Source organism: Antechinus flavipes, chromosome 3 (assembly GCF_016432865.1).
Source record: "Antechinus flavipes isolate AdamAnt ecotype Samford, QLD, Australia chromosome 3, AdamAnt_v2, whole genome shotgun sequence".
In the NCBI taxonomy this organism is placed as follows: domain Eukaryota; kingdom Metazoa; phylum Chordata; class Mammalia; order Dasyuromorphia; family Dasyuridae; genus Antechinus; species Antechinus flavipes.
The window spans coordinates 266691737-266704826 of record NC_067400.1 but is presented as its reverse complement, the minus strand read 5'-3'; positions in this window follow the sequence as shown (position 1 = coordinate 266704826).

Below are 13090 nucleotides of genomic sequence, written 5' to 3'. Positions count from 1 at the left end.
ACTATCTCTAAAAAGCAAAACTGGGAGTCAGGGGAGGGAAAAAAGAGGATCATGGTATATGGTAATCTGCAGAAATTTAAAGGCAAGAAATAACAAAATATATTGAATAGTAAAAATATGGTCTTGAAAAAAGAGATGGCAAATAATGTGAGTGTAGCAGCTATTCAGAATGAGTGTTTCGTGCACAAAATGGTAACATACCTAATCAAAGGTCATAAGATCATTAAGTAATTCTCTGTGGAGGATTTACAGGAGGACACAATTATCACAAAGGATAAGAAAACTTGACTATCTTGCAACCTGAAGCACTGAAACACTTGAACCAAAAATCTTGAAGGAGCTTACAAATGAATATGCTAAGCAGGTTAAGCAAATATAAAGTTGAATATGTAATTTACATAGTTATGTTGAGTTGTAACAATGGAGTTGATTATAATGATTTTGACCTGGCAAATAAATAATCTATTTGATAGGATACAGCTTCTAGAGGAAATATAGCAGTAATCCTGAAGTCCCCTGACTTTAGAATGCTATTTTTCTAATAATCTGTCAATGATTATAAAATCTTCTCACTTTAGGATAGTCCTACAAACACTGCTGACTGTTAGAAAATTTACTGATCAGTAATAACCAAGTTCCTGAGACAATAGTGAATAGACCATCCCTCAAACCTACTTGTAAACCATAAAATTAGCAAATAAATAACATGAAGCTCTGGTGTCTCTAACTTTGTCCTATAAATTCATCTTTTTTCTCCTTGTTCTGCTAAATCATTTTGGAATTTAGCCTGCTTCAATTGGTGGTACAATTACAACAAACTCTGCCCCTTGACTTGGAGATGGGTTGAAGCCTGCAAATCCTTTTGAGGTATTGGTTTGTGATCCCATCCTCTTGGAGTCTTCTTTTGAACCTCAATACTATTTTGTAGAGGGCCATAGATAGTGGGGAACCCTGGATGAGGTATAAGACCCTTTAGTCCAGTAAAAGGAGCCCTGCTGACAGTGTCTAGTTTAGCTCTCCATTTCCCCTTAAAGGCTCTCGGACTTCCTGAGAAGTCAGGGGATGATGACAACCTGTGTTATAATTAAAGCAGTGATACCAAGTAGCAAAGAGACATTTATACATAATAGCAAGTTGTGTATGTGGTGCCGTATGCTCAGTATATAGTTAGCACATGGGCAGTGTACTATAGTTATATAAGGATATTAGAATATATAAGGCTGAGAGAATTTGGAATAAACAGACTTCATGTTTGACCAACCACGTGAGTCCCTCCTCTTCACTCCTCTTCTAAGATCAAGGACTCGGGCTGGTACAGAGATCCTCCAGAGAGCTAGTTTGGACATTACACTATTCAAATACAATTTACTGGTAGAGTTGAGCCTTAAACTATCAGTTCTTATTTAAAGAAAAGAGTAGATATGCTTTTGGAAAGAAGTCAGAAATACATTTTTTCATAGAAACACTTTAATCAAGAGCTAGAAAAAATGCACATAGAAGAACCAATAGAAAGTCAGTTTTATTTAAAAATAAAGAATCTGAAATGAAATATGTTGGAAATGAGAGGAGATAGGAAAAAAAAATTAACCCAACCCCACAGAAGCCATTCCCAATATTTATCTCCACAAATCCCTAAAACCACCCCACCCCCAACCTATCCCTCTCAGCAAATAACCTTTGCTTTTCATTTATTAAGATCAAAGCAGTCAACAGAGGAATAGTTTTTAGAAGAAATTAAAATGTACTGTGACCAGATTAAAAAAAAAAAACACTTTAATGGAAAATAAAAACTTTGAGATTTCACCTCACAATACATTAGCAATTTTTTTTTCTCTCACACTCTTTCAAAAAATTAATCTTAACTAATACCTGGCTCCCACTTCCATCCCCAAGATGTCACATCCCTGGGCCTGCTATCCCGGCTGTATTTCATCCACGTACCTGACATATTGATCCTGGAGGAAAAGTTAGAATACTTTTGCTTCCCTTTTGTACACTCAACTTTACTACCATTGATAAGGTCCTGGATAGCATGGTGTTGGCAGGGAAAACACTGATAGAATTATAAGTGGACCTTTTCAATTTTGAATAGTTTAAGTGGACTTTATTACACTGCTACTTCAGGTGGAAGTTTCTGGTAACTATATCCAATCAGAAACCAAATTATGATGTCAAATACCAGAGGTTATATTTCCCTTATAAAAGAACTTAACTGTACCTCACAAAGTCTCTAACTTCTCTTATAATTTAGCCCACTACTCACTGGTATATGTCTGCCTCGTGGTGTCTTTATCCTTTTTATAATTAACTTTTGGGGTCATGCTAACACTATTTTGTGGTTAGCTCACCAGTCAATGGCTTAATTCCATCTCATCTTCCCTTTAATGATATCTTCTTCTTAGTTACTGTTAGGGAACTTTTGCCTGTTCCCTTATTAATTCCTAAAACCTTTTTGCTAAAAATCCTTATGGATTTAGCCCACTATCAGTAGTGTAACGAAATCTTTGCCCCTTGATTTGGAGAATGTCTAAGCCTACAAATTCTTTTGAGACAATTTGTAACACCAGTTTGATTTCCTAATATAGTTTTGATAATATAGTCTTGTACCCCATTATTTGATGGTTAAATTCCATTATTATAGTGGCCTGGTATGGAGAGAGTCTGACTGTACCCTATAATTTAAACACCACTGAAATAAAATAAGCACCAGGAATGGTTTTGGGAGAGCATTATATTAAATTATATTATATCATATATCATATCATATCATATTATATGAAAATAGTATTATAAGGTTCAGTTACAGTTCAATTGAACTGAAGAAATCAAGTCAGTCATACATCACAGGTTACAAAGGTTTTGCTGTTTGCTGTGAATAGCACAGAGGAGTTAGCAAGGAAAGGGATTTTAACAATTAACTAGGGAAAGACAAGTCCCTTAGTGGAACTCACAATTAACCAGGAAGAAGAAGTCATTAAAGGGAAGATACTAAGAGGCCATGAGATAGGAGTACACCTTTGATAGGAGTATCAGATTAATCCCAAAAGGGGTAAGCAGGGAAAGGGGATCACACCATTGATTGGCAGGTTAATACTAAAATGGATTTAGCACCCTAAAAGTTAGCTATATCAATAAGAAAGCCACCATAAGATGGGATCACCCCATGATGGGCTAGTCCTAAAAAGGAGTTAGCAAAGATCTACACCATGAGCAGATCTTTTATAGTTATGTCAAGGTGTAACAATGGAGTCAGTTATAAAGCTTTTGGCCTGGAAAATAGGAAAACCTATTCAAATACAATTTACTGGTGGAGTTAAGCCTTGAATATCAGCTCTGAAGACTGACATCATAACTTGTTTTTCTAATTGGATAAGTAAAGGTGCGTCCACCTGGGATGAGACTGTAATGGAAAGTTCACTTGAACAAAAGACCTACTGAAGAACAAAAGGCTCATTTAAGACTGAAGTGATCCCATCAATGCCCTTCCTAGCTACCCTATCAGGGTTTTCTCAACTAACTATCCAGAATCTCTTCACCATTCAGCAAATCTTCCTCCTTTGAATGGACAGAATCAAAAATTTTCACCCAAATATAAATTACGAAAGCTATTATAAATCATACTTAAGGCATTCTCCCTCCTCTAAGGGAGGGAGAGGGAGGAACTCTTGTTCAAAGAGTTTAGCAGCTGATTCATCATCTTCTCTTTCCCAATTTATGCCAGGGGATTTCAATATTCATGTTAAACACTCCCTCCAAGTCCTTAAACTTCCAATTCTTCAGTCTTCTTAAATCCTATATCCTCTTCTTTGCCATTACATAACAATATAATCAAAGCCTATACACACAAATGTTCCATTTCCATAATTAAAAACTCTTAATATTCCACTGACCGTAGTTTTTTCTCCATGTTTTTGTAAACTATTTGCTACCTACATGTTGAACCAGTTCTTTTCTGTCTTCTTTGCTAATTTATTATCCATTTCCTTTCCCCCAAATGTAACTATTCCACAAGTTTCTATGCTGTATTCAATAACTTCTAGCTCAAATTTCCTCTGAACTTTCATCCTTCACCACAAATTACCTATTGCACATTTCAAACCAGATGTCAAGGAGACTTTTCAAACATATCCAAAGCAGAATTGTTCGTTTGTTTTTTTTGTTTTGTTTTTTCTGAGGCAATTGGGATTTGACTTGCCACGGGTCACACAGCTAAAAAGTGTGTAAGTGTCTGAGGCCAGATTTGAAGTGAGGTCCTCCTAACTTCAGGGCTGGTATTCTATCCACTGAGCCACTTAGCTGCCCCTAGAAGTTGGTATCTTTATCCCCAAATTCAGACCTCTTTTAAATGTCACTATTGCTATTGAAGGTTCAACTATTATTCCCATCTGCTGGATTCTTTACCTAAGTATTATTTTTGGCTTCTTATTAAAAATGCAAGCCTAATACCAGCACTCTGTTAACTTGGATTAGATGTTGAAAATAAATGAGGCACTTGTGAGTCACTAAATGGTTAAAACCAACATTTTTTTTAAAAAAGTTAATTTTACCCTAATACATAAAGGATATCCAATAAGTAATAACCCATTTCTCCAGATATGACCTCCTTTCTACCTTGTAATCATATGGAAATTGGTTTAGTCAATGAGGAAGGATATTATGACAGATATGGTCTTCAAATGTCCACCAAGTCAGAGAGTACTTTACTCCACAAGAATGGAACTCTACATGCACTTAATAAACCAGAAAGTTTTGTCAATTAAGGCAGGGGCCAATCAAGTCCCAGAGACAATTTTGTAGCCTTTTAGTAAAAAATGAATCCCTATTACAGAGAAATTGAGAGCCCTCATCTTACTACACTTCATTTTCCCTAATACTGCATATCCAACAAGTTGTCAAATTTTGCCATTTTTACTTTCCCACATCTCTCATATCTGACCCTTTCTCCATTTTCACATAGCTAACATGTTATTTAAGGTATCTCATCACTTCTCACTTAAACAATCATGATGACCTCCTAATTTATTTCTCTGAATCTGAATTCTACTGAATCTCTCTTCAGTACATTCTACACACTAATGTCAAAGAGATTTTCTTTATTTAACACTCTTCATCTCTCTTCAGTCAAATCCATTGGTTTCCTCTTATCTCTACAATACAAACTCTTCTGTCTAGCTTTTAAAACTCTTTACTGCTTTGGCCCCAATCCATTTTTCCAGCCCCAGTGTACATTATTTCCCCTGACTCACTCTTTTATCCAGTCAAATTGGTCTTTTTTTCTGTTCCTCACACATGACACTACAACTCCAGCCTTTCTGTCTTTGTATTGGCTATCTGCAAAACTTTCATTTTCTCCTCACCTACACCTCAAAATCTCTCTCTTTGTAAATATATATCCCTGTAAATATTCTCCCTTGTTAGAACAAAACTCTTTGTGAGAAGAGACTTTTTCATTCTTTGTATTTGTATCCATAGCATCTAGTATAGTGTTTGCCACATAATTGGATCCTTAATAACCTGAATGACTGATTGAAAAATAATCAAAAATAAATATAGGGAAAATTATTAAATACCTACAATGCACTAGATATTATGGTAAATGCTTTACAAATATGATCTCATTTGATCATGGCAACCATGAGATATAGGTGCTATTACTATCTTCATTTTATACTTGAGGAAACTGAAGCATATAGATGCTAATTTACTTGATCAAGGTCACATTGCTAGTAAATATCTGAAGTGGGATTTGCTTTCAGGTCTTCTTGATTCGAGGTTAAGTGTTCTATTTACTAACTGCCTCTAATATTAACAATTGGGGGTTAAGAGAAAATAATTAATGCATTAATATATAATTAATACATTGTTGATAGAATTGGGAATTGATCTAACCATTCTATAAAACAATTTGGAATTATACAAAAAAGTCTCTAAATAGTTCATAACTTTGTCAACACAATCTCACTACCAGGCATATATCCCAGTGAGGTCAATGGCAGAAAGAAAGGTATCATCTGTAACAAAATATTCATAACAGCTCCCTTTATGGATAGGTATTTGATCTGTTATTTCATTGAGAATGAAATGCTTATTGAAGCGGCAAAGTAATTTGCCTTGCTCTGATTGCTAGTTGCCAAGAATTAAAAGGGATTGCTCACTCTAACCCAAATACTAGGGAATTTCTAAGTTCTTCACAGAGAGCTGGTTGAAAAAGGTTTTAACAATCCTGGAAGATGGGGGAAAGTGAAAAGTTCTTTTGCTTTATAGATGCATGTAGTTCTGCATAATGAGTCCATACCAAATATGAGTTATAGGACGAGTATTATTACATCTACAACCAGAGTTGCAACCCAGGCAGAGTATACTACTTTTATGAGAAAATGTAGCTCCCTAGTATTTAACATAGATAAATTGTAATATGCATTGATGGAGAGATATCTCATGCCAGAATTTCCTCATGTGGACAAAAATCACAAATCTTTCACATATTGAGATATTTACTTTGTGATTATATCCTAATTAAAAGCTCTGATATTTGTTTTGCTATTGTCTAGTATAAAATGGAAACTCAGGCCATATTTCTATAGCTATGATTACACAAGAGAGGCAACATGGCAAAGAAGCTACAGAGTCTGCCTGACTGCTTTGAAGTCACAATAACCAATCCCATTGATTTTTCACATCCCACTCCTTAAACACACTGACTTTGTTACTCAGGGCAATTTCACAGGTGAAAGCCCTAGCCTTTTTTTTTTTATTTCAAAATATGTGGGTATGTATGTAATTATGGCACATGTAATTATTTGGCCCTTGTTTGTTTATCTTAACTTTTCAAAAAAGGAAAATCCCCAACCAACAAGGAGAACTGGAAGATGAGCAAATGTAGCAATAGGTCATAGATGGTGTTGTCTAAAATTACAGCTATCAAAGGAAACTGTAGAGAGGCAGAAAAGAAACAGAGAGTATATCCTAAGGGAATATAAGACTTAAAACAACTGATCATGACACAACATTTAGTTGTAGTGAGACAGTTGTAAATAAGGCAGGAGTATATTTAAGGGAAAGGTTAAACCTTAAACTCAGAGAATTCTAAGGGAAATAAAGAAGTAGATCTGATGCCTAAAGCACCACTGAGTTGGAGTAGATCTGTTGCAAGTTTGACAGAAGGAGGATAGAATGGCCCTGCTGCTTGCCAGCAGCTCTTGCCAGAAAGGCTACCGATTAGAAAGCATTAAAGGAAATGGCAGAGAAACAAGAAAGGAGAAACAAGACCATAAGTAGCAGACAAAGTATAAAATTACAAAGCAGGGGTTTTCTCATCCAGAAGAACTTCGTGATTATGAAATGGCAGATCCCTATTCCCTATCATGATTACCCAAAACAAGCACAGAAAATCTCAGGAAATGAGGAATTCCCAAAACTTATGGGATCTATAGTGGATCCCAAGACGCTATCTTTAGCTCTCTTCTTTATTCTCTACAATTTCTTGGCCAAGATTTCAAATATCATTTCTACTTGAAAGATCCCAAAATATATAAATGAGCTTCAATTTCTTCCTTCCCAGACAGGTGGTGCAGTAGTGCAGTGGATAGAACATAGATTAAAGAATCAGGAACATTTGAGTTCAAATCCTGCCTCATATATTTATTAGCTATGTAACCCTGAACATATTATACAATGTCTGACTCAGTTTCCTCAGTTGTAAAATGGGGATGAGAATAGCACTCACCTCAAAGGGTTGTTGTGAAGGTCAAATGGAATAATATTTGTAAAGTGCTTAGCACTTAACTTGGCCCATAATAGGCTCTTAATACTTATTGACTGAATGGTATATCTTTTTTTTTTTTAATCACTGACACAGTCAAGTAGTAGGCAGGACATTGTAGAGATGTGAATTTTGTAAAAGACCCAGACAATTCAGATCATCATGTTTGAGACTGAGTGCAATAATGCCATGAAGAACCACAAGGCCAAAAACCAGGACAAAGAAGGCATCTCAAAAGATCAATAACATATGTTTTTTTTGGTGAAAAATAACTAGAAAGTTTCCCCTTCTTTCTATTATATCCAGAAAGAGTACATATAGTGGTGCTGTGTCCTGAGGGACCTTCCTTTTATGATCTGGCACAGAAATAAAACTGATATGATCTATACAAGTGTTATTCCTGCATCCACTCTCAAACTATAAACTGCTGTCAGAAATTTAGGTGGTAACATCAACAATCTGTCAACCCAAAAGAAAAACAAATAGATATACTTGGAACTTCATTTTGGTCTCACACCCCCCGACTGAGGTGCTCTTGAGTAGTCTATCATAACAAGTCCTTGTTCCTGGGTTCTTGAGGCTGTGTTATCCACAAAATCTCCTTTTTCTTTCCATTCAAGTGTTTTCACTGACTGTCACCCCATTCCTGGAATTCTCTCCCTTATCATTTCTGCTTTCTGGCTTCTTTGGCTTTCTCCAAGTCTTAATTAAAGTCCCACCTTCTAAAGTCTTTCTAAGTCTTCTTTTAAACTGGTGTCCCTGATTTATCCTGTATATATCTTATTTTTAAGTTGCTTATATGCTGTCTCCCCCATTGGACTGTGTAATCCCTGAGATCAAGAACTGTTTTGCCTTCTTCGTATCCTCCATATTTAGTGCAGTGTCTGGTATGCTAGTGGACTAAATCATCAACTGATGTCTATTATCTACATTATTATGCCTGCAAAATTCATCTGTCCTACAAAATCTTCTATTTCTATTGAAAGCACCATCCTCCCAGTCAACCAATTTTAAAACCTTAGAGTCAGCTTTGACTCTAACCTAGCTTTTCTCTTCCAAAGTTGTATGCTCTACCTCGATAGTACCCCTGGTATCTTATCTTTTCAGCTCTAATCACATTGTGGTTACTTTATGGGAAGTTCCAATACATATACAGCACTTTGAAAACTATATAACTGTTATTATTATAATTTTTCTTCACCTGTACTATTTTAATGATCTCCAAACTGATCTCACAATCTCTGGTTTTTCTTCTTCAATACACATTCCACACAATAACTTTCCTAATATGGAGATATGATCATGTACAGCTTCTAATAAAAAACATTTAGAGATCTAAAATATATGCAATTAAAAAACATACTTTTTAGCCTTACACATAAGGTCCTCTAGAGTATGATTATTTTCCCATTTTAGTTTATACTATTCTCGCAAGGTGCACACTCCAGGTACAGGTCAACATTTCATTCTCTACTCTTTAATGAATTCATGACCTGTCCTTCATACCTACATCACACTGATTCTCTTACTTCATCCTATTAAAAGTCTTCAAGAGACTCAATTCAGATGATGTTTCTTTCATGTTCCTTTTTCTTATTCAATCTTTTGAAAAGAGTTGGGGGAAATACTAAAACAAGATAAGACATAGGCTCTAGAGGCTCACAATACTTCACATTTATTTGATACTTCATGGTTTAACAAGTACTTTTCTTTCTCTCATTTGATCTTCACAATAGTCAAGTGTCATTTTCACATTTTTATCGATGAAGAAACTGAGGATCAGAGAGTTAATTCACTTTTTCCAAATCACATTAGTAGTAAGTGATAGGACAAGGAATCAAATCCAATATTTTGATCAATGTTCAGTAGTCTTTCCATTATCTCAAACTATTAATTTCTAAATTATTTTAATAGAACATTTTCCTCCAGGAGTTAATTTAACCTCAATCACATTAAGAAGTTTAATAAAAATGTTGACAGACATTATTGGAGGAGTCAAAATTACAATGAATGTGGATAAACTAGTTTGCCTTTAAATTTAAATGAATAAAGTGACATTTTGTAATACTCTGTCAGCACAAGAATTATCAGGAGAGTATTAACAGCTTTTCCTTTTCTTTTTTTTTCCCTAATCTATATATTTATGCAAAAATTCACAGGAGCTTTAGGCTTTTTTTTAGAACATTCCTTTGGATTTTGTTTAAAATTTTTGCCACACGTAAAAGACACATTATTGAAAAATCATAAAATGATATGCAACAAAGCACTAGAATTTTTTTTAGAGTAAAGCATATTTTAAATTATATATTCCATTTAATACTGAAAACTAATGTATTGATTTAGAGATAGTTAGCTTCCACCACTTCTCCTAGAATAAAGATTAATTTAGATACTTTATTGTCCCATTCTCTATCCATTAAAATAGGTGGTCAGAAGGTACTCCAAACTCAAATGCAGTAAAAATGGGATCATTTTTACAAAGGCTGTCCAGGTCACTTAAGGGGGCAGAGAGGCCATTTGGCTTCTTTGATACATGAAGTATAAAAAGCACTAATTATAGGGAGTCTGGGGATTGGCAGACTTCCCAATGACTACTGATATGAATACAGAGTCAGGAGGAAATGGTGTTTCATATGAGTTTACATAGCTATTTGTTTCATTCTCCACCATTATTAATTTTAGGAATTACATTTTTTTAACTTCATTCTAAGTAAGGAATTTTTGTTGTATTTTATGGTTCACAAGCGCCTTATTGTACTCAAATCCTAAGTCTGAATGCTGAATTGCTGAGCAAAGTTTGACCTAATACTTTGATTCTTGCATGAATCTATATGTACTAAAAAAACAGAACGATGAATGCATGAGCAGGCAACTACTCACCCTTTTGTTTTCTCCATATCATTTGTTTCAGCCCTTAACTAGACCTTTTACACTTTGGTGAGACTTTAAATCTTCCATACAGACATAAAATCCTAACACTTATTAGCTGGTTTTTATATGATATACATTTACATGGAAAACCATATGACTGAAGAACCCAATAGTTTCCCAAATGAACCCATCATCTTAATAGTATTCTAATAGGGAGGGAAGAAGGGAAGAAAAGAAGGAAGGAAGGAAGGAAGGAAGAAGGAAGGAAGGAAGGAAGGAAGGAAGGAAGGAAGGAAGGAAGGAAGGAAGGAAGGAAGGAAGGAAGGAAGGAAGGAAGGAAGGAAGGAAGGAAGGAAAGAGAAAAGAAGGGAAGGGAGGAGGGGAGGAAGGAAGAGATGAAGAAGGAAGGAAGGAAGGAAGGAAGGAAGGAAGGAAGGAAGGAAGGAAGGAAGGAAGGAAGGAAGGAAGGAAGGAAGGAAGGAAGGAAGGAAGGAAGGAAGGAAATCCATTTATCAAGCTTAGGTCTGCAATCTATAATTTCTCTCAAGGAACCAATATGTTCATTCAATGCCAACATAAAGAAAACAGAACAATCTCAAGCTAAATAATATTTTATGATGCTAGAGATTGCATGGCCCAAAGGAATATATAGCAAGTTTGGACAATCTATAAACTCTAAGTTCTGATTTGTAGTTGTATTTTTTAATTTGGCTCTGGGTCCTGTGCCTCAAATCATTTCATTTGAAAAATAAAGATAACAACACTAATACTGTTTCAAAAGGGAAGCTGTAAAGAATAACCAGTATCAGCACTCTGCAAATGAAAAATAATATGGAATTGATTTCTCAAATATTCATGTAGATATGGACTATAAGATTCTAAAGACAACACGTTAAAATCAGGTGCAATCACTTCATGATTCTTCTTCATTTATTTACATTCTCTTCCAAGTTAAACTGGTCTCTCTACTGCCTACCTTCCCCTTCATTTTCTCCATATTTCCAGATAACTCTCCAAGTATATAAGTTGTATGACAATTGCCAGTCTTCATTGACAGGAGAAATTTCCTCACTGGGAGTACTCCAAATTATTACAGTCCCCAAAAATATAAAATGAAATTGGTCTAACTCCATCAACAGTTTTGTGGTTTCTCTTTAAAATTCTTCAGAGGCTCAGGCCTTGTAGGTACTGAACTGCAGTCACCAAGGAATATTTATGTTTTCATAATCTGAAGCTGCATATGAAGATTTGTTCCACAATATACAGTCTCAACAAGCATTCTGGAACTCTCATTTTGCTAATAACTGTAGTGAACTCTGGAAAGCAATCTATACAATAATATATACAGAAAGAACAATGATAAATTTTAAATGAACCTAAGAACTATATAACTATAATGATCCAGCTTGTCCTTAGCAAAGAGAAGTAAAATCTCATCTCTGTATTTTCTTTGCAAAAGAGGTTAACTCTAGCTAGGTAGGGAACAATGCATATACCATCTGATGTGATTGATATGTTAAACATTTTTACTGTACCAATTTTTATTCTTTATGATTCTCCAAGGTAGGGATGGAAGAGGGATTTTTTTTTTTTTTTGAAATGGCAAGTAATGTAAAAAAAAAAAAACCCAAAAAAAACCAAAACAAAACATTTTTTTTAAGTTAAAGAAATTTCATCATGTTAATTTTGACCCTATTCTTCCAGTTTGTCCATACTAATCAATCAATAAGAACATCTTATCCTACTATGTAACATCATTGTTCCATTTTGAGCCTTTTTTAGATATTTATTAAACTTTCTGTAGGAGAGATAGGTTCTACCACCTTTCATGGTACCATCTTCAACAGAATTGTGAGATGAATATTGTTCACTATTTCCACAGTGTAGTGAGGAGGTGAGAAAGGCCAATGACTCTGGGAGGCTCTTAATTATTCCTTTGACCTGGTAGGGACTAGGTAGATAGTGTAATAAGAGCAATGAAAAAAAGGCAGGGGAGAAGAGGAAGACTATCTGGATCTTAGTCTCAGACACTTACTTAACTGTGATTTTGGGAAAGTCACTTAACCCTGTTTGTCTCAGTTCTTCACTTTAAAAATGAGGTGGAGAAGGAAAAGGAAAACCATTCCAGTAAATCTGTCAAGAAAATCCCAAAAAGGATCATGAAGATTTTGACACAACTGAACAAACATTCCTTTTCCTTCTAATCTGGGTGGGAGGCAGGAAATAGAGGGTCGATCAGTCTGTAACCCATATTATCCATAACTTCTTGAATAATGGAGTAGTAAGAAGTGGAAGATTGCTTCATAAGCAACTACTTTAGAGCAATTTTGAGCCTTTTGCAAAACTTTCACTTCCAAATGGTCCTTATTTCTTAAAACTCATACATTTAATACTGACTACTATTTCTCTTCCGGTTTATTCTATTTAACTCTCTCTCTCTCTCTCTTCTCTCTTTTG